The sequence below is a fragment of the Leptodactylus fuscus genome, chromosome 2, assembly GCF_031893055.1.
Source record: "Leptodactylus fuscus isolate aLepFus1 chromosome 2, aLepFus1.hap2, whole genome shotgun sequence".
Taxonomy (NCBI): domain Eukaryota; kingdom Metazoa; phylum Chordata; class Amphibia; order Anura; family Leptodactylidae; genus Leptodactylus; species Leptodactylus fuscus.
In genome coordinates, this window is record NC_134266.1 from 237,982,997 (window position 1) to 238,006,364 (window position 23,368).

At 44.1% G+C, this 23,368-nt stretch overlaps 1 protein-coding gene across 2 annotated transcripts in view; it reads left to right on the forward strand.

Annotated features, from left to right (window-relative positions):
• The first annotated feature begins 4,184 nt into the window (after positions 1–4,184).
• Positions 4,185–23,368, forward strand: part of POU6F1 (POU class 6 homeobox 1) — a 61,994-nt gene continuing 42,810 nt past the window's right edge. For both annotated transcript variants that reach the window (XM_075265887.1, XM_075265889.1), the window contains exon 1: positions 4,185–4,571. The gene's annotated coding sequence lies outside the window, so the exon portion shown is untranslated. The remainder of the gene's footprint in view (positions 4,572–23,368) is intronic.

Consider the following 23,368-nt stretch of genomic DNA (forward strand, 5'->3'; position numbering starts at 1 on the left):
TCCATCCCCGGCGTAACTTCAACTTCGTCACTGATTCTTGAACATTATTCTCAAGAATCTGCTGATACTGAGTGGAATCCATGCGACCCTCAACTTTAACATAATTCCCGGTACCTGCATTGGCCACACAGCCCCAAAGCATGATGGAACCTCCACCAAATTTTACAGTGGGTAGCAAGTGTTTTTCTTGGAATGCTGTTTTTTTTTGGACGCCATGCATAACGCCTTTTTGTATAACCAAACAACTCAATCTTTGTTTCATCAGTCCACAGGACCTTCTTCCAAAATCAAGCTGGCTTGTCCAAATGTGCTTTTGCATACCTCGGGCGACTCTGTTTGTGGCGTGCTTGCAGAAACGGCTTCTTTCTCATCACTCTCCCATACAGCTTCTCCTTGTGCAAAGTGCGCTGTATTGTTGACCGATGCACAGTGACACCATCTGCAGCAAGATGATGCTGAAGCTCTTTGGAGGTGGTCTGTGGATTGTCCTTGACTGTTCTCACCATTCTTCTTCTCTGCCTTTCTGATATCTTTCTTGGCCTGCCACTTCTGGGCTTAACAAGAACTGTCCCTGTGGTCTACCATTTCCTTACTATGTTCCTCACAGTGGAAACTGACAGGTTAAATCTCTGAGACAACTTTTTGTATCCTTCCCCTGAACAACTATGTTGAACAATCTTTGTTTTCAGATCATTTGAGAGTTGTTTTCAGTAGCCCATGATGCCACTCTTCAGAGGAGATTCAAATAGGAGAACAACTTGCAATTGACCACCTTAAATACCTTTTCTAATGATTGGATACACCTGGCTATGAAGTTCAAAGCTCAGTGAGGTTAGAAAACCAATTTTGTGCTTCAGTAAGTCAATAAAAAGTATTTAGGAGTATTAAAATCAATAAAATGATAAGGGTACCAAAATTTTTGCACTGGTCAAATTTTGGTTTAATGCATATTGCACATTTTCTGTTAGTACAATAAACCTCATTTCAATCCTGAAATATTACTGTGTCCATCAGTTATTAGATATATCAAACTGAAATGGCAGTTGCAAACACCAAAATATTTAGAACTAAAAAAGATTAAGATTAATAGGGGTGCCCAAACTTTTTCATAGGACTGTACATCCTACTGCAGAAAGTGGCCATTGTGGTTGATGCAGCAGATAACTCAGTTGGTGTGTAAGTACATCTTACTTTGGAAAAATGTCTTGGCCATTGGTAGAGGACAAAGACTATCTACGGTAAAGTCTTGGCCATTACTTGAGAACAGAGACCATACTTGAATTCTGTCTCAGGATACAGCATGAAACTCATGGACTTTATGAGCACATCTAACTGCAAAAAGTGGTCATCGCGGTAGTTAGAAAACAGGAACCATGTGTGAAATTTGCCTCTTGATGCAACAGATAACTCACTTGTTAGTGAGTACATCTTACTGCAGAAAGTCCAGTAAAATTTCTTGGCCATTAGTCATAATGCAGCAGGAAACTCAAATGCTTTGTGAGTACACCTAACTGCAGAAAGTGGCCATTGCTTGAGAGGTCTTAAATGTTCCTCTTCTTGTAGCTGTTTAAAGGCTGTAGAGTAGATGTAAAGTAATCTGAGGATCATAGAAGGACAGAAAATCTTGGACTAAAGCTTGTGATGTCATCAAAAGGCTCTTCTGGAACTTGATCGTTTTCACCCATGACCTATTGGGACATGTGACTGTGGACTGGAGCTGTCCACTACCAGCTTTGTATCCTCCTTCAGATCCTGTGGAAAGTCGACCTCATAATTCTGCCAAATGTTCTGCCAGGATAAATAATATGTTAGAGATAATTCTAATCCATAAATAGGACACATGCAGTGAGGTTGTCTTAAAGGGAAAGCATCTTTAAATATGCTTGGAAGTCCCATCAGCAGACTATACAGTAGATGACAACCACTGAATGGACTCCACACTACACTCTGCAAACAAATTCACAGGACAATGACGGGAACTTTAAAAAGCCCTCGCCCCCTTTCTTCCCCAACTGCATTGACTCACATGCGATCTAGCAGGGGCTTAACTACCACCATAGCAGCAGAGGCAGCTGCCACAGGGCCCGGGACATTAGGGGCCCAGTGACAGCCACTACCGCTGCTTTTTTTTTTGTTTTTTTTTAATAGGCCGTTACCGGATGAAGTTACTCCAGCCAGTAACAGGCCCTATTTACTTATCGATCCTGGCTGGGTCAGGATCGGTAAGTGACACCGCAGGCCCCACAAAGACTATTATTATACTCGGAGGTCTTTTCAGACCCCCAAGTATAATGATCGGAGGCCCGGGAGAGGTAATAAACATAAAAAACACTGTTACTTACCTCTCCACGATCCAGGCAGGCCTCAGGCCTAGTTGTCTGATGTCTCTGATGTCACATGAACCCAGCCTGCGTCCCGGGTCATGTGACGTCTGACGTCATTGAAGAAGGCTGACAGCGTCGGAGCCGGGGGACAGGTAAGCAACAGTGGTTTTTTTATGTTTTTATTCCCCTGGGTCTCCGATTATTATGCTCTGGGGTCTGAAATCAGGGTACAGCTTTCATCTGCTGAGCTGCTGGAGCAAAATGGTAGCTGTGCTATGATTGCTTGCTATGGCAACATGGTCTGTATTTCAGATGATACATGAGGCCATTCAGCGTAGGGTGCAGTAGTCCTAGCTTTATGAATGGAGGGTCCCTGTGCATAGAAAATGTACCTAAGCAGGGGTGGATAATGACTTCACTCAGGAGTCCCATGACAGCCCAGCATCGCTTTAGGTGTTGGTGCAGGAGTGCGCCTATCATAGCCTTGTTATAGGGCAATAATTTGACTGTCCCCAGCTCTGGTCCTATGGGCACTGTCACTGATATATTACATGCGGCTGCCCAGTAATGGGACATCATGAAGACAAACCTCAAGACGGTCCCAGATTCCGGGTCTAGTCCCACTGTCCCTGGCAGTTTCTGACTAGTGCAGATTTGTATACTGTTGCATGGGTGTGTGACTATAATCAGCCAGAGCTCATAGCACAGGTAATGAATTACCTGTAAGTCTACGGTCACGCCTCTATTGTGTGACCATTTGGGGTCTCTGTCCTCCATTCTGCTTATATGTAAGACTTTTCTCTCCAGTCTCTTTTCTCTCTGATTGTGGGTGGAAACCTGGCAGACCCCATAATAGTCTATTTTAAGTAGATAGGGTTTCCTTTTTCCGGGACCCCAAGTGGACCCGAAGGACGGAAACCCAAATGCTAGTGTGAACCTAGTGTAAGATTAGGGAAGGATGGGGGGTCAAGCTCTGCCTTGACCCAGGAGGTGTGATGTTGCTGAAACCACCTGGTCCACCATTAGTATCAGGTAAGTAAATCAATACTCCTTGAACATCTCCTTTAAAGAAGACCTGTCATGTCCTTGGGCACATGTGGTTTTATATACCGCATATACTGCTGAATTCAGCACACTGTTGGCTTTCCCGTTATATGTCAATTATGTGCTGTTACCGATATCTCTTCACTGTCAGAAAGGCTTTCCTGACAGTCTAGCCGGGCTGTGAGGAACGCCTCTCCTGACAGTACTGTCCATAGCTCTCTACTGTCAGAGGGGGTGTTCCTTACTGCACAGCCATGACGCTAAGCTGTGAGGAACACCGACCCCCTCCCCACAGTACTTGTCCATAGTACTTAGTACTAGGCAGCGTTCCTCACAGCTCAGCGCCATGGCTGGGGGAAGAGGGGGGGTAAGGAACGCCCCCTTCTGACAGTACAGAGCTGTGGACGGGTACTGTCAGGAGGGGCGTTCCTCATGGCCCGGCTGGACTGTCAGTAACGCCCTTCTGATAGTGATGCGATATCGGTAACTGCACCGATATCTCCACCGCTGTGGCACATAACAGGAAAGCCGACAGTGCGCTGAATTCAGCGGTATATGCAGTATATAAAACCACGTGACAGGTCCTCTTTAAGCCTGGTATATGTACAAAGAGCAAAATATGATTTTAAAAAAATTGCAGTAAAATAATTTGTCTGTGTGCTTTACGGTAGCATTGTGTGGCCTCATTGCATCCCTGCACATCAGTTCTAGGGGGGCTGCGGTGTACATGGAAGGGTTGCTATCAGGCAGGCAGGTTGAGCATGAGAATAGGGTGCTGTGGCTTTAAGAGGAGCAGCACTCCCCCTAGCTCCTCACTCCATATTCAGCCTCAGTATGCAGCGCTCGTCCTGCATATATTATGTTCATGACGCAGCTGCAAAAAAATGTTCATGTAAAAACTGCATTCAACTTTATAAGAGGAGACGGCGGATTTGTGTATTTCGTGGTGTAACATTACACGGCATGGGCGGCCACAGCCGGGGTGTCCGGACCGGGACGGCAGATGATTAAATATTAATAAGAGGTGTCCCTGCTCTGCACCGAGCCCTCGTTATTCATGCAAATGCCCCCATTGTGCGGAGCCCCGGCTACAAGTGCTTGTGAGGGGAATTTATAATGAGCCGTCCCGGGTCACCGGAGCTGTGAGAGCGCCACAAAGGCAGCAGACGAGTCCTAATCCCGCCGCCCGGAGCCGCCATACGGGTGAGTCACTGTCTTTTCCCCCCCTCAACACCGGCATGACGGCTCGTGACCACTGAAGAGACGCGGCTGAGCGCCGAAATTCGGGTTTTTTACTTGTTTTTTTATTAATATGCAATGTTGTTAATTAGCATAATTTATATATTTATGATAAGGGAGGGGGCGGGGAGCACAGGCCGCCGTTTTGCATGGGTCGTGTTGTGACTGCAGGACACGGGGGAGAAGTGATGAGGGGAGGGGGCGGGGGATAGGAGGAATGGAAAGAAAAAAAAAAGCGCCCGGCAGCCGCGGCGCGGAGGGATACTGGAGTCATATGGCTATGGCGCTATTTTCTCTCCCACCTTAGCAGTGCGCTGTGGTAATGAGGCGACTATATATGGGGTGGAGGGCTCGTCACAATGTCATATTAACTCTTTCCTTTACAGGTGAAAAGGAAGTGTGTTAGATATCTAGGCAATATGGCTACACGTTACAGATGTTATTGGATGCTATGGATCACTTGGGGCAATACGCGCGGGTTCAGTGCGTTGACTGTTCGGTGTATTTTAGGCTACAGGTTAATATAAGTCATTGGAAACCGTGACCACAGCTCTATAAGGCATCATTCACATCTGCGTTGCGTCTCCGTAAGTTATGACGGACCCCGTTGTAGTCGGTGGGGTCTGTTGGACTCTGTGTGTTACCGTTATTTTAGCAATCCACCTCGTCATCTGACGGAGCAGAACAATGGAGAGACAATGCTAATGTGAACAACTTACACTATTTCACATTTGTGCCACTCTGCCTCTGGCGGACCAGAACAACGGACACACAGATCACTAACATAGTGGACGCCATCAGCCCATGGACCCCACTGACTATAATGGGATCCATCAGATGTCCGCTCTTTGATATGGAAGCACTTTTTTTCGCCTGCTGATTTTCAATGTACATTGCGACGTAGTCTACAGATGGAGACGCCAATGCAGATGTGAACATAGGATCATTACAACAGCTGTGTGAACCGATCCCACACAGGGACACTCAGTGACCCAATATCCCTGGATAGAAGGGGGAAGAAGTTTGTGCCTAACAGGTCTGGATGTGACTTAACCCCCCAAGAACAAAAGGATCGGGACAGTTTAGATCAGTGATTCCCAAAGTGGTCCAGGTGGACTCCCAGGGAACTCAGCCGCGACGCAGATTTCCATCGTTAGATCTAATCTTCACATTTTTTGACGAGTTTTGGGAATATGGTAGAAATGTAGTACTAGGGGTCCACCAAAGGCAGTAAAATTTTGAAAGTGGTCTACAAGAAAAAAAAAGTTTGGTTTAGATCCTACTGCCTCAACATTTGCCATTGCTGGAGATTCGGGAAGCCACCATTCACATTAGACGACCAGCTGACAATTATGTAAGGCTATTCGTATCATGTTAGGGAAATTCGGCAGAAGATAAAGTTTAAAAACAATGGACACCAGATGGACTCCATTATAGTCAATGGGGCCCACTAGGCTCGATGTGTAGCCGCTGTTTTAGTGATTGTTTTAGTCCCTGGACAGACATTGGAGAGCAAGTCAATGTGAACCTAGCGTAATATGTATGACTAGTTGTATCTTTATATACATGGTACCATCAAATTCTGTAGCATAAGTGAAACTGTATTAACTCCCTCAACAGTCCCTGAAACCATTGTGACTTGTCGTCGTGTCTCCCGACCTTAGGGACCCACGTACGGTATTATGAACCCCTCTTAATATCAATTGAAGCGTGGGGAGAAATAAGGCATACCCAAGGTAATCCATAAGGTATTGGGGAACATATAATGTCCATGGTAATATTGCTTGTACATTTTGTACACCAGGCTTAATGAAGTCTCTGACAGGCACAAAATGCGCCTAAATTGCCAACAGGATTTGGTTTCAGTGAGCCCGAATGGAAAGATGTGCAGGAACTGATGTAGTTTTACTAAATACAGAAAACTAGCTTGGGTTAGTCAATATGTTGGACAGAGAAATCTTCACTGCACTCTGCCCAATTTGTCAAAAAGTGCTGAACAGGGTGCATAAAGTGGTGCATCTTTGGTGCAAAAAAAAGATGTGACACAATTATTAGCATCTATGGCTTAAAGAGGATAGTAAGTTCCCCCCAGTGTCTTCTGTTGCAGTGCACATAAAGAAAAAGACCTCTGTGACTCTTTTTACCCTGGGCACAAGATACCACAAGTCTCTCTTTAGCCTAAGGCTGAATTCACACAGGGTTTTTTGGATCGGAACCTGAGGCGGAGGCCGCCTCAGGTTCCGATCCAAAAACTCGGTAGCCGCGACTGAAAGCCGGTGCACTGCACCAGCATCCAGCCGCGCACTCTGTTGCAGATTAGGCCCAATGAATGGGCCTAGTCCAGAGGAGTGAGTGTCTTCAGGCCGAATCACGAGGTGAAACGGCCTGAAGAATGAGCATCTCGCTTCTTTTTTTTTTCCATGTCGTTTCTTCAGGCTCCCATTGATTTCAATGGGAGCCGTCTTTTTGGTCAGGATTTTGAGGTGGATACGGCCTCAAAATCCTGACCAAAAATCTCTGTGTGAACTTAGGGTTTCAGGACAAATCCTAGTGGTCACCCTCAGCTTTTTTCACACAATAATTTTTGGAAAAACAGCATAGTTTTTGTTGCCGTCTTTCATTCAGTTTTTTTTAAGCCAAAGACAGAAGAGGCTTCCATAGGAATGAGAAACGTATAGGAAGAACTTCCATTTCTCCTCCTTGCTGCATCTGCTTCTGATTTTGGCTTATAAAAACTGCAGTGATGCTTTTTCTAAAAGATGCAGTAAGTGAAGCTCCGCTCATATGTGGAGTATTCTGCAGCGAGGCAGGAGTTAATGCTGAGGGGGAGTGGTGGTGGAGGATGCGGGGAGAGGTCTGCAAAGTGAGCTATAAATTATGTGCTCCTGGGCGGTTGGGGGGGGGTGAGAGGAGTCCTCTGCTGCCTTGTCTGAGGTCTGATTATGTATTCCTGAAGGGCTGAGCTATCATTAGCATGCTACTTACAAGTCTCACACTAACCGTGCTTGACAGACAACTTGGAGTCTGCTCTATGAAATGCTGATGTGCATTGGCGCTCTGCATGCCTGTGTTCTGCAATTACCACTTGTTCGCATTGAACTCCTAGCACATTTTTAATAGTCGCTCGTGTCTACATAGATGAATGATTGCGTGAAATGATATTAAAATACTGTTTACAAGCCTCATTTCAAGTAATTATAATCCAGGCATTCTGTATTTCCCTGTGTTTGTGCTCGGATCGAGTGTAGCTTTTATAGGATATAATAAAGGAGTTTGCACTCCGTTTCTTTTGTAATTATTAAAGAGGTCATACCACAAAAATTATTTATGGATGGGAAAAACTGTTTAATGGTGGAGATCTGACCACTGTTAACTCCTTGGATCCTGAGAACAGGGATGTTTTACCCACATGGTGAATGTAGCAGTGGATTCAGAACGCACGTCCCCCACTCTGTTCTCTTCAATGGGAATGCCAAAGATAGCCGAGCCCTGTACTTTGGCTATTTCTGGCGCTCCTATTAAAGTGAATCAAGCAGATGCGGGTTTTGTGACCACCACTGGTTCTCTAGCTCAACAGAATATATAGAGGACAAATTATTTTTATGGCATAACCCCTTTAAAACCCTAAAGCCCCACGGGACGTAAACGTCGCGATTTGCCCGCAGCAGAGACGCTGCGGGAAAAATCGCGGCATTTTACAGTGCAAGCAAAGGGGATGGTATTCATGCGAATCCCATGCCCACTTTACGGAAAAAAACGCAGCAGGGACACGTTGCGATTTGCAAAGCCGTTGTGGCTTTGCAAATTGCAGCATGTCAATTCTATCTACAGAAATGCCGCCGGCTTTCCCATAGATATACTTGTAACAGAAAGTCCGCAGAGGAAAACTGACAACTTTCTGCTTTAGCGCTGCGATTACGGCCAGTGGGGCCTTAGTCTTGCACAGGTTTTCCATGCTTTTTTTTTATAATAAAAAATTACTTTGCAATTTTTATGGTGTCTTATACTTTTGTCATTAAAAATTCTATACACGTGTGGTTTTAAAGAGGACTTTCGCCAAATCCATTTCTTATTATCTGTTGTTAAGCACATCTACACTTAATCCAGCACAGTTGAAATTTTTTCACTATCCTCCACCGTTCCTGACCAATCAGTGCAGTTAGTTTTGGTGCCTGATATGCTACTTAGACTATACTGTCAGTTGGGCAGTGCCAGACAGGAGCAGGAAAGGGGGTGTGATTGATAGCGCCAATCAGAGGTGGACCATGTCACTGCTCACAATCTCACCCCTCGTCTTTTCCTGTGTGACAACACCCACCCGACAGTAGATGGCCTAAATAACATATTAGGCACCACAATTAATAGCATTTATTGTTTGGGAATGGTGGGGCTAGAGAAAAATTCTAACTGTGCCAGAATCTTAAATCATCTGGCATTGGTGGTGAAATGCACTCTAAAAAAGATTTGTTAGGGTCCAATCACACAGAGTTTTTTGCTGAGGAAAAAATCCACTTCAGGAATTAGGAAATGTTTTTTTTCCTCTAGCACAGTGTATGGACCTTGAAAAAAAAACCGCTAGCGTTTTTTCCACGCATTGTTTGCCAATTCCACGTGGATTTTCCGCTTCCCATTGACTGCGTTGGTTTTTGCAGGCGGAATCCACCTGAAGGAAGCTTTTTTTCAGCTAGCAGAAAAAATCGGCTAGTGGAAAAAAAAGCTAGCGGATCCCATAGAACTCTATGGGGAGGCGTTTTTTCCACATGGATTCTGACACCGATTTAGTGCCAAAATCCTTGCCAAAAAAAACTCAGTGTGAATAGACCCTAAGTGTGCATTCACACGGAGGAAAATGACGCTGAATTTGGTGTGGAATCCGCGTCAGAGGCTTATTTATCAGCACTGAATCTGATGCAGATGCTACACCAAATTCAGCGCCATTTTCCTTCGTGTGAATGCACCCTTAGGGTAAGTTCACACAGGGTTTTTTGGTCAGGGTTTTGAGGCCGTATTCGCCTCAAACCCTGACCAAAAAGACGGCTCCCATTGACATCAATGGGAGACGCTCAGGTCTTTTTTCCAGGAGCCTTTTTAACCCATTGATTTCAGTGTGTTCCGCGTGGAAAACGGAACCCATTGAAGTCAATGGGAGTCTTTTTATCACCGCTGATTCTTACGCGAGTTATCGTGCCAGAATCAGTGCGACTTTACTCCGTGTGAACGGACCCTAAGGAGGGAAACAATAAAGGAGGATGTTAATGGTGTTCATGTACAAATAGGAAATTTAGGGTTTCATTTTTACGGCGTTCATGGTATGTTCCTGATATTCTTGGCATAATCACAACATTTCCAAATGAAGGCTAGCTTTACATCTGCATGGGAAACTCCACCGAAAATTTGAGGAGAGAAAAGTCTTGCACGGAGGACTTTTCTGCGGAAACCCATTATAGTCTATGGGGTCCTTGGGTACCCACTGTTTTAGTGGATGAGCTCTCAATCAACAGAGAGCTCAGCCCATGTGAACCTCCCTTATATAGTTTTATGTTTGAATACCGTTACAAAAATGGAAAACTTTGAAAACCACAATAATAGTTTCTGTTTCTGTGTGTAAGGCGTCTATTTTTGCAAAATAAGATGTAGATTTATTTATACAATTTTGGGGGATGTGCAACATTTTGATCACGTCTTACAAAAATTCTTTAGAAGGCAAAATTGCTTATTATTATTATTATTATTTTTTTTGCTAGCCCTACATTGTTCATTGAATGGAAACTTTTAAATATTTTTAAAGTTCAGGCATTTTTGGATATAGAAATGCGTAAATTTTTATTTATGATCTAGAGTACAACTGTATTGCAGTCTCCATACCGGCAACGTATAGCTAAGTGAAGAGCTGAAGCCTCAATTGCACTAAATGCGTGGGGTCTTCGCTGTGTAGCGCCATATTTACAGTGCGAACATTTGCTGTAAGCGTAGAGCGGATGTCAGCATGGGGAAGATTACAGCATTTGTTAACCTGTTCTTTGCCATTGGTGAGGAACAGGTTAACAGATGCTGTAATGGAATAAACACCGGCTTGCAGCAGCTCTGGTCTCTACTCAGATGTTGATGGTCCGGGCTGCTTCATGCCAGTGTTTAGGCGCCGAAATGCAAGGAAAAGTCTGGAGCGTAATAATATACAAGAGGATTTTTTTCAATATGTAAGAATACCTTTACAGGCATATTATTGTGACCTCTGCTGGGGAAAGTAAGTTATTAAGGTTGGGGGAAAGAATGAGAGAGCAGATTGGCTATGGTTAGTAAGGTGAAGGTTTCTGACCGTACAGACTTTTAGATCTAGACTGCCAATAGATCAAGCAGAAGATTGGGTTTTGGGCAAGGTAATCTGGCTGGCAATAGATCAGGTGGCGCAACCAGCTTCAGACAAACCTTAGGGTAAGTTCACACAGAGTTTTTTGGTCCGGAACCTGAGACGGAGGCCGGCGGCTTTCCTATAGATATAATTGTAACAGAAAGTCCGCGGAGGAAAATTCTGTGAACTTTCTGTTGAATGCGCTGCGGGAAGAACCACAAAATGCGTTGACGCCGCGGTTCTTTCCACAATGCTTTAGCGCTGTTTCCGCCCAATGGTGCCTTAGTCTTAGTCTGTACCTATATGAACTATTCAGTGCGACTAGAGTGTGACCATACCTGCCAGAGCACCCCTTTTTGCCAAAGGTCACCACCCTGTGCCTTCACAGGTGAAAATGGATGCTCCAATAGACATGGCCATGCCTAGGTGTGCTGAATAGTTAATTTGCATAGAGGTTGAAAGTTGAATCTTCGCTGAAACAGATTTGCACTTTGACACAAGAAAGATGTGTTCAGCCCCTACATTAGCATATAGTAAGTGGTTTACAAGTGATTTTGGTGGCGATAGATTATGGGTAAAAGAATAGGATCACCTGCACTTTTTATTAAATAAAACCGGGCATGCATTGCTTTTTTTTTAAAAAATAAAATAAAATTTATACCCACTTTTAGGCTGATACCACACCTTGCACAAAAGTTGCGTTTTTTTTTGAGCCAAAACCAAAAGTGGCTTGAAAAAGTAATGGGAAATAACATCCCCCCCCCCCCCCATCAGTATGTCTTTTGGAGTGTGGGAGGAAACCCACGCAAACACGGGGAGAATATACAAACTCATTGAAGATATTGTCCTTAGCAGGATTTGAACCCAGGACCCCAGTGCTGTAAGGCTGCAGTGCTAACCACTGAGCAAATGAACAAATGAAGTTCTTATACTTCCACTCCACTCCACTTCTTATATTTCCACTCCTGGCTTTGGCTAAGGCTAGGTTCACATCTGCGTTTGGGTTTCCGTTTGGGGGGTCCGCATGTAGACTCCAAGAACAGAAAACTAATCCACTTAAAGTTACCTTTGAGACAGGTGGACCCCAGGCAGAAACTGGGCACAGATGTGAATCTAGCCTAAGAAAAACCACAGCAAAGTCTGTAACAAAAAGAGCAGCTTCTCCCCAACGTAGGCCTCAGCCTTATTTTCTAATTTCTAAAAGAGTTGTAGGGGATGTAACCTCCCTCACTCTGGCAAATGTACTACAAATTATGCCAAAAACTGGTGTAGATTTACCTTTTTAGTGCAGACGGCCAGAGAGGAAGCATGGCAGGAGATCAAGACTTGCCTATAAAATGAAACTTCAGAAACTTGACCATTGACTTCTATAGGAGTGTTTTTATCATGGTGTGTGACCTGTGCATAGATCATTGTGTATAGGTAAACAGAGAACAGCACCGAGCTGCATATGGTGAGGTACCGTAAAATAAGGTGATCAGTATGACAAGAGAGCTTCTCACCTTGAAAAGTTGTATACACAACTGTTTGTTTCGGCTTAAAGACCACTCATGGAGGGGAGGTCTTTTTGCCCCTGGTGATGAGCCAGCAGGATCCACGTCACCCTAGGTGTCAGCAATATCGATAATGGACCGGACAAAGAGAGGATCACCGCGCTCAATCAATCATCTTTTAAAATAAATTTCTCTTTATTTCGGAAAAGGCAAACACAACGCGTTTCGGGCTTATCGCCCTTTTTCAAGTGTATAGACTTGGGACTCACGTCAAAGCATCCAGCTCGACGTGAGTCCCAAGTCTATACACTTGAAAAAGGGCGATAAGCCCGAAACGCGTTGTGTTTGCCTTTTCCGAAATAAAGAGAAATTTATTTTAAAAGACGATTGATTGAGCGCGGTGATCCTCTCTTTGTCCGGTCCATTATCGATAGATCATTGTGTAAGAATGTGAAAGCATGACCTATAGTAATCTCCTAGTGTCTGTAGGTTTATAATAGAGGTATTATCTTTCATTGTAATCCTGTCTATGATGATCATGAGACAACTGCAGAGAGTAAACTTTAGAGGACAGAAACTGTCAGCCTATTGTGAAGCTCAGTGGCTGGTCAGTGTGAAAACTATAGATAGATAGATAGATAGATAGATAGATAGATAGATAGATAGATAGATAGATTGTGATATGAAAATTCTATAAATATAAATTTTAGTTCTCTTTACCCACTTCAGTACTTGACCAATTTTTGGTTTAGGACCAGACATATTTTCAGGTTTTATGTATGTGAGGTGTTGAGGGTTATAACATTTTTATAGTTTGGGTTATTCAACTACCGTATATACTCGAGTATAAGCCGAATTTTTCAGCGCAGTTTTTGTGCTGAAAAAGCCCCAAAGCCCCCCTTGGCTTATACTCGAGTCAAAAAAATAAAAATAATTTTTTATTTTTTTTAGGAGGGGGGGGGTCATGACCAGCCGCAATATCAATATATGGAATCTCCCATAAGATAGTGGAAAAAAAAAGGCTTTAAAAAATAAATAAATAAAAGTTGTAAATCCCTCCTTTCCCTAGAATACATGCAAGAGTAGAAAATGACTGTGAAACACATATACATTAGGTATCCCTGTGTCTGACAGTGCCCGGTCTACTGAATATAGGGGATCTGCAGTGCTCCTGTTCCGTCGGAAAGGGGTTAATAAGAGCACTGCAGATATCCTATAGTCAGCCAGGCTGAATTACAAGTGGGGGGAAAAAACCCAGTCCTCAAGCTCAGAGAAGGGGCAGACAGACAACCAAAACACCCCCTCCCATTTCCCAGCATCTACTGCACCAAAAAACTCCGACCATTTTAATTTTTGAAATTTTCCAGTAGCTGCTGCATCCCCCCCCCCCCCCCCCAAGGCTTATACTCGAGTCAATAAGTTTTCCCAGTTTTTTGTGGTAAAATTAGGAGCCTTGGCTTATATTCGGGTCGGCTTATACTCGAGTATATACGGTAATTTCTGTGGGGGTTTTTTTTCGGTGACACATAGGGATTTATTTTTATGTTTTTATTTTTGTATGTGTTTAAATTTTTTGATATTTGGGAAAATATAAACAAAAGAGTAGGGAAAACGTGTCTGTTTTTCACAATTAATTAATTTTTATTTAATAGCACAAAGTACTACTTAAAAACATTTTCAAATAAATTTTATTTTGTATGGTGTCGTCAGGGTTTGGGCTACAACCTGTAATAAGGGGCGTTTACATTTAGCCCCAGTTGCAGTAGGAATACAGCCTCCTGCTCATAACTATAGAGCTGATCTGGATCCTGTAGGACCCAGTAGCTCTAACAGACTCTGGGTCAGAGAGTATCTGCATCATGGTGGCCCCCATAGCTGTGTATACAGCGCACATTGAGTGCTGTGTACACAGCGATTAAGAAGGCAGGGACAGTAGTAAACCTTCCTTGCCTTCTCTACCGGAGCTCCAGCCATAGTTGCAGCTGATTCCCCCTTTCAGCAGCTGCACGATTTCTGGTACGTCCTTGCAGGAGAAGGAAGCCACTATCCAGATCCAGACATATATACCCAATGGGTAGTCCAGAAATGTTTAAAGGGATTCTACCATTAAAAACTTTTTTTTTCTCCTTGATACGTCGGAGTAGCCTTAAGAAAGGCTATTCTTCTCCTACCTTTACTGAACATGCACGGGGGGTGGGCATTCAGGGTCTGACGTCATCTTCAGCCACACCTCCTCTTCCAGCGATGTCCTCGGTTCCCGTGTAACTCGCGAACTGACATTGATGAAAAAAAGGTGCGGGCGCAGTAGCAGTAGTAGAAGCAGCATGCTACTGCGCAGCATTTTTTGTATCAATGTCAGTTCGTGAGTTAGACGGGAACCGAGGACATTGCTGGAAGAGGAGGCGTGGCTGAAGATGACGTCGGACCCTGAATGCCCGCTCCCCGTGAACGTTTGGTAAGTTAAACATATTCTGCTTCAGGGTTTTATTTTAAACCGGGGGGGTAGTTTAATATAATTTTACCTGTGTCTGAATAGCCTTTTTAAAGGCTATTCACGCATATGTGGGGCTCTATCAGCATAATTTTGCTGATAGAGGCCCTTTAAAGCACTGAGGGAAGAACCGTGATGTGTTCCCACCGCTCGGAACATCCCGTGGGGCCTTAGCCTTAGACAAGTTTAAAATTTTTAAATAAAGTGCATCAAATTTTGTTCCAGAATAACATGCTCTACTAAATGAGACTAAGTTGTCTGAAAATGAATTTGAAGCAGAATTTGGAGTAGAGTGTTACTGTATTTTGCCTTTATTGGACAGGGCCGCAAGCGAGTTTTATCCACAAGCAGGATGCTTATTTTTTCCACTAAAATCTGCTACTGCCTTCCATTGGAATGAATGGGAGGCAGATTTCAGGTGGATTTTCTATAAAATTCCTACACATGAATACCCCCTAAAAGCTGTGCAGCTAGATTTCTGGATTTAGTAAAAAAAAAAAAGCACCTTGAATTTACATAAGCTAGAGGTATAGATAGAATCCCTTTAAGGATTCCTATCATTAGAATCCTTTTTTTCAGGCCTACCACGTCGGAATAGCCTTAAGAAAGGCTATTCTTCCCTTACCTTTAGATGTCTTCTCCACGCCGCCGTTCCGGTGATATTCATGATTTTCACCATATGCAAAGTCTCCAGACAGCAGTAGGGGCGCTTCAACAGTATTGGGGGCATCCCCTGTGCTACCTGCAGACTCTCCAATGATGCCCTCCATCCTCTTCTCGCAGAATTTACGTCCCGTGGGGCACAAGGCTAAGGCCCCTCATTGTGGAAGCACAGCTTTTTATGTTGCAGATTTTGCGGCAGTTATTTGAGCCAAAGCCAGGAGTCAATTGAGCAGAAGGGAGAAGTATGAGAGTTTCCTATTTCTTTCCCATTCCTTTTGTATCCATTATTGACTTTGGCTCAAAAAACCGCAACAACAAATCTGCAACAACAAAAAAGCTGCGTTTCCGCAATGTGGGGCCTTAGCCTAACGGATGCAAGATGGACCACGCTATTGAAAATTGGATTCCTTGGGATCCATTGTTTTCTGTCATTAGATGGATCCATCTTTACTATTTCTCTGTTTTTCTCTTCCTACGATGGAACAGAAGAGTGAACTAAGCAACGCATATGTGTACTGAGCCTTAAGAGGAAATGTCCTGATGGGTCAACACCTTTGGGCCTTACTATAGTCTCCTGGATAACCCATTACACTTGCAGCAATATACTGTATATGTCTTCATCCTGAAAAATAATAAACTGGTCTGCACTTAAATTAGTCTATAAATACACATATCTTTATTATGCAAAAAACAGCACATCCCTGTAGTTTGCAGATAAACGCCTTGGAGACCACAGCCCTGTGTGATGCAAGGAGACCAATTAAAGGAAAAGTCTTCCTGGCAGGCGTTTCTTAGTGCCGTGCAATAAAATATTATGGTGCTTCAAGTTTTGGCTTGGGAATCATCTCTGCATACTACAAGCGCTTGATTTCATCTCACTTCTGGTTCTGTGTGCGTGATAAACCATGCTCATGCTATTAATTTAATATCGATATTCTGCAAGGAAGAGAATGAGAATTCATAGTAGTGACCACATCTATTGAATTCACGCTTCTTTGCTTCAGTGCTTTTTTTTTTTCTTTTAAAGAAAGGATGTCAAAACTTATCACTGTAAAAACTGTACAGTGGTCTCAAAGAGGACCTTTCACATCCTCTGGCACCCACGGTATTATATACCACTGACAGCGCGCTGAATTCAGCGCAAGGAAGAGAACTGCAGCGGCATCCAGTCGTGCACTCCGCTCCAGATTAGGCCCAATGAATGGGCCTAATCGGGAGGAGGGAGTTGTCTTCAGGCCGAATTGCGAGGTGACTCGGCCTGAAGAATGAGCATGTCACTTCTTTTTTCCGCGAGCCGGAACAAACCAGCTCCCATTGATTTCAATGGGAGCCATCTTTTTGGTTAGGATTTTGAGGCGGATATGGCCTCAAAATCCTGACCAAAAAACTCTTTGTGTGATCTTACCCTTATTCTATGTGAATATGCATTTAAAGCATCTCTGTAATTTTGCACCACCACACTTCCAACCTTAGGGCTAGTTCACAGGGGGGCAAAGAGGCTGATTTTGACAGCGGATTTTGCTTCAAAATCAGCCCCTTTACAATGGAGCCCCTATGTGAACAGCTAGCTTTTTTTTTCTGCTAGTAGAAAAAGAAGCGACATGACCTTTCTTCAGGCGTTTTCCGCCTGAAGAAAGCAATAGAAGTGAATGGGAAGCGAAAACCGCGCATTTTTTTCCGCGCGGATTTTTGAAAAAATAAGCAACGCGCTTTTTTTGCAAAAAACCGCACGGAAAAAAATGGTAGCTGTTTTTTCAGCCCATTCACTTTACAGGAGGGGAAAACAGCCTGGCTTTTTTAAAGCTGTTTTTACAAAGAAAAAGCTCCAAAAAAAGCTTGGCAAGGTCAAAAAAATCTTCCTAATTAGGAAGCTTTTTTTTCCGGTGCCAAAATAAGCCAAACTTTATTTACATGTGAACTAACCCTTACCTTAAAGGATGGAGCGATAGAAGTGCACACAAGTGCAGTACAAGCCTCCTCACGCTTTGTGCTTTAGCGATCAGTGTGCATTAGTGTCTCTCTAGGTAAGAGAACAATGTTACCGCACCTAAGGCTTATATCCATTGCTCTTTATAGTTGAGTGGACTCTCGCTTTATAATGCAACTGTTTAGATGAAGTATTAAGAAAAGCTTCCATTTGTAACCATAACACATATGATAGAAATAAATACCGTCCCTCTATACATGTTTTTGGGCAGTCATTAACAGATGGCATGTTCCTGTTTTGCGCACTGCCAGTATGCGAGAAGATAAACACCCTTTTCTCTAATATATACCAGGGAAATGTAACATCCTTTAGAACAGTTCCCTAGGTAACGTCGTACATGTGCTGCTAAAATATACAATAGGTGAAATGTATGCATGCAATAATTAGGATCTGAATGTCATCCAAGCTGGTGATTCAGGATGCCAATGAAGTAAAAATAACACAAGGGCAGCACTAATGGAATTAACAGCTTCAGCAACTTGACAAATAGAAGCTGAGCAAATCTCTCACTATAAAATTGGCGTTTCAGATTGGTGCCTATGCAGTGCAAGACGTAATCTGTATTTTTGGGTTTGCTACAATTCACACATCTATTGAACTAAGAATCCTTTTTGAAGTGCTTAAACATAGTCCATGCAGATGACTGTGACTAGCAATGCTGTGGTCATGCCAGCGCTGCGCCTCCATTTCCATCCACTTAAATGGGAATTGAGCTGGAGTAACCAGGGGCAGCCATTAGACAGTTCTTGGAGCTGTGTATTTCCAGTGAGCACAGCTCGGTACACTGTGCCACTTTTGTCAGCCTTTAAATGTTCATTCAAGTCTAAATGTTTGCCGTTTTGTATAAACTGTCCCATTTATAAGTCCCCCCCATACTCCTCTATGGACGAGCACTATCAGGAGGGGAGCGAGGCCTTCCTCACCGCTCGCACAGTACAGCGCAATAGGCACTGCTGTGAAGAAGGACGTTCCTGACTGATTGTCAGGAACGCCCTCCTGATGGTGAAGAGCTACGGTACCGGGACTGATAGTTTTTCACGCAGGGTACGGAACATGATAGGCGGCTGTCTAGCGGTATATAAAACTGCATGTGCCCCAAGTGGTGAAAGGTCCTCTTTAATAAATCTGTCCCATTGGGTTTATGGTTCTGAATGTCTACAAATTGCTGTTCAGCATTGACCTACATGTAATTGTGTTTCCTTGTCTGTTTGTATATTTTATATTGCATATTTTATTGTACATTGCTGGCAAAATTACTTATGTCATAGCTGATGAGATTGAATTAAGAACCAGGTCCATATCATGACGATCCAACCATGTTGGTCCAGTGGAAGGCAAAAAACAAAACAAAAAACAAAACATGAGAAAAAGGCCAATTACCCCTTATTAGATAAGAAAATCCTTCTGAGCTGCAAATGTGTCAAGCAAAAAAATAAAATAAAAAATCCAAGTATCAATGTAGCATCCCAAAAATCTACTCTACATAATTTTGTTGTATAGTGTGGGATATCTCTTAGTCATGGTTACCAGCCTAGGTGTACAGAGATCATTAGAAAGGTCTCTGTCCATTCATATGTCTGTACATTGTAATGAAATCTCCCCATAGCTCTCTTTTTTCCAAAAAGTTTGATAACCTATTTTTGTGCTTTAGTCCATTTCTTCCATTAAGAAACTTTGCATAAATAAATGTGTATATGAGGAGTAACACAATTTCTTCCCATTATATTACCTATATTTTGCATGTTTTAGCATACTCCGTTCTCCCTAAATTGGAGACCTGAGAGACTGGGTGCAGTGATGTTTTCCATACACTGCACACAGAATGTAGAGGAGAATCTGCACATCTAAGGCTGGATTCACTTGCATTGGAGTCTCCATAGGAGACTCCGCCACAGAATCCAACTAAAATCGGTGGAGAGAAAAGTCCTGCAAGGAGAACTTTTCCCTCCATCTGTTTCACTATAAAACCAGCAGACCCCACTATATTTCATGGTGTCTACAGGTTTCTGCATATACCTGTTTTCTTAAGTGGACCCGAACCACTGAAACCCGAACACTAACACCCGAACACTAATGTGCACCTAGTGTAAGTGTCTCTACCACTTATGCAGAAGTAGAATATTATTGAGAAGTACTGACCTCTAGTGATACGAATAGAGGACTTTCTAGATGTAGGAGAAACTTTCCATTTAGCTCCAATTGCCTCTGTGTCTGAACCTCTCCTCTCTTAGGGCTCGTTCACGCAAGAGGGGGTGGCGCTGAATCCTCCTCAAAATCTGCCCCCTCACAATAGGGGTCTATGCAGACTGCATTCTTTTTTCCGCTAGCAGTTTCTTCCCGCTAGCGGAAAAGATAAGCGAGCTGCCCTGGTCGACTGGTCCTGACACACCTACACCCCCTAGTGAGCCCCGCTCTGGACTTCCTCCAGTTTGCCTATCGACTGGGCATTGGGGTAGATGACACCATCATCCACCTTCTTCACAGAGCTCTCTCTCACCTAAAGAAACCCGGGGACACTGTGAGAATAATGTTCTTTGATTTTTCCAGTGCGTTCAACACCATTCAGCCAGGGCTACTGAGGGAGAAGCTGAACCTTGGTGGAGTGGACCATCACCTGTCCAACTGGATCCTAGACTACCTGACAAAGCGCCCTCAGTATGTGAGAGCCCAGGACTGTGTGTCTGACACTGTGATCTGTAGTACGGGGGCACCACAAGGTCCAGTTCTTGCCCCATTCCTCTTCACACTGTACACTGCTGACTTTAGGTACAACTCATCCAGCTGTTACTTACAGAAGTACTCCGATGACTCTGGAATAGTAGTCCTTATCACTGATGGTGACGATAGGGAATACAGAGACTTAAACCGGGACTTTGTTGAATGATGTAGCAGAACCACCTCAGGATTAATGCTGGGAAAACCAAGGAGATGGTGGTGGACTATAGTAAACAGAGAAGTGCTCCGACCCTGTTGGAGATCCAAGGGACATGTATTGAGATAGTCAGGACCTATAAGTACCTGGGCGTGCTCCTCAATAATAAGCTGGACTGGGCTGACCACCTGGAGGCGCTGCACAGAAAGGGTCACAGCAGACTCTACCTGCTCAGGAGGCTGAGGGCCTTCAGAGTCCAGGGGCCACTTCTTAGGGCCTTTTTCAACTCTGTGGTTGCTTCAGCCATCTTTTTCGGTGTGGCCTGCTGGAGGAGCAGTATATCAACCAGGGACAGAAATAGACTTGACAGGCTGATCAGAAGGGCCAGCTCTGTCCTGGAGAGCACCCTGGACCCAGTACAGGTGGTGGGTGACAGAAGGATACTGTCTGTGGTGAGCTCCATGCGGGAGAACAAATCCCATCCCATGTATGAGACCTTGATGGCACTTAGCAGCACTGTAAGTGACCGTCTGCTTCACCCCAAGTGTGAGAAGGAGCTATCACAAGTCCTTCCTTCCTACCGCGACCAGGCTGTATAATCTACATCAGACCAAGTGAAGATCACTCCGCACAGAGAACTAATGATTATGATTATGAAGTCTTCCTTCTTACTACTTCTGTTCCTTAGCTGCTATGGACTCCTAGTATATCTTCTCTTCTCAGCATATGTGTGTCTACGTCTGTAATATATTACTGTGTATTATCCTGTATCTGTATTACTATCCTGCTGTAACATACTGAAATTTCCCCACTGTGGGACTATTAAAGGATTATCTTATCTTTCTTCAGGCCTCGCGGCAGCACCATCTGGGCTGGGCCCATTCATTTGGGCCTACTCCGGAGCGGGAAGCCGTGACTGTCGTAAGCCAAGACATTCGCGGCATGCGCATTTTGGTCCTACTCTGGCGCGACTTCCCGCGTCAAAATCAGGACCAAAATACGCCATCCCGTGCCCCATGTGAACGGGGCCTTACTCATCTCCTGCTCACTGCTCCCCCTTCCCTTTCTATAGACTTCTGTCAGATGTTCTCTTTTTAATAGAACTTACGGTAGATAATTTTGTCAGACCTGGTTAAAGGTACTCTTGTAATCAGAGTATAAGGAATAGCAGGATTTCACCTCTGTACAGGGATTTACAAATTCTAAGGTTGTGTCTGCAGAGTAGTCACCAGAATAAGTAACAGAGAAGTCGTAACAGCCAAGAAGAATCCAATATCAGACTCAGAGACACAGCAGAGAGAGAATCTAGCAGTAGAACTAGACGTTCCACAATAGCAGATACAAATAAACAGTCCAATATCACTAGGACATCATAATAGGTTGCATTAAACAATAAAAGGTACAGAAAAGAGTACAGAGCAGGTTCATATGGAGAGCCAATCACTCAGATTAGTTACATTAACCTTCTTCCTGACTGGGCTGCTGACAGCCCTCTAACTAGATGATCAACTGGACCTCTGGATTGACTGAGTAGACGTATAACAGGTAAGGCCTCGTTCACATCTGCGTTGGGGACCCCCCCGAACGGAGTACCAACCACAACTGCAAGTGCTGTGCAGTAAAAGCACACGGATCCCATAGACTATAATGGGGTCCTTATGCTTGCCGCGTGCTGCCTGCACAAATCATGCGGACAGATAAGTAGATTGTGAAGTACTTTCCTGTCCACATGATCCCTGCAGAGATCTGGCGGCAAGCACACGGACCCCATTATAGTCTATGGGGATCCGTGTGCTTTCACTGGCACGCCGCTTGCAGTTGTGTTCGGTATTCCGTTCAGGTGGTCCTTATGTGGACTCCCCCAGACGGAATAGCAACGCAGATGTGAATGAGGCCTTACGCTGGGTTCACACCAGCGTTCAGCACTCCGTATTAGGTTTCTGTCTTCTGCCGGCAGAAGACGGAAACCTGTCATGCCGAGTCCGGACGTGAGTGCCGGTGAGTGCTTTGAGCTCTCCGCGGCGAAACCGTTTTTTTTTCAAACTGGACACAGAGTACTGCATGCCCGACTCTGTGTCCGGTTAAAAAAAAACGGTTTCGCCGCAGAGAGCATAAAACGCTCACCGGCGCTCACGGCCGGACTCTTAGTTTGAAAAGATGCCGGCAGGTTTCCGTCTCCTGCCCTGTTTTGTGCAAGAAATGGAAACCTGCAGAACAGAGTCCCTGGCGCAGATGTGACCGAGCCCTTAGTATGTTACATATACCTTTGTGAATTGCAGTCTATCAAGACAGATTCACCACCAATTTCACTCTGAGTAAATGTCACTTAAGGAACTTAATACATAATTGTGCCCAAAATCGATCACTGGATCCAGAGACTAGAGTCTCTTTGTGAACAGTGTGCTAGACCAGTACTCCATTCACTGCTATGGGGCTGCCGGGATTGTAATCTCCTGCAGCCCAATAGGAGTGAATTGAACACCGGTCATACAAGGGAACTGGTGCTCCATTCATAAGAAGGCTTGAGGGGAATTTTTGATTCCCTCCATTCTCTTGATTCCTAGGGACCCAGCAGTCAGACTAGTAATCTGTCACGTATCTCCGTAATGGTAATTCCTCTTTAAGTGATCTTAGGCTGCTCACTACACATAGCACATTGGGGAAGATTTATTAAGAAAGGCCCGTCTGGCACAGGGAACTAGAGATTCAAAATAGTTTTCCGTTATAACTCACATCAGAAAACTGGGAAGAGATAATGAATCCGTCAGGCCATGACATCCTTGCCCTGCTCATATTCACACAATGGAAGCCAAGAACCGAGGTTCGTGTTGGGTCTGCGCTCGCTGGTAAAGAAGTGATGTTCGAAATTCACACAATGTGGGGAGCAAGGTGTGGATTGGGGTTAT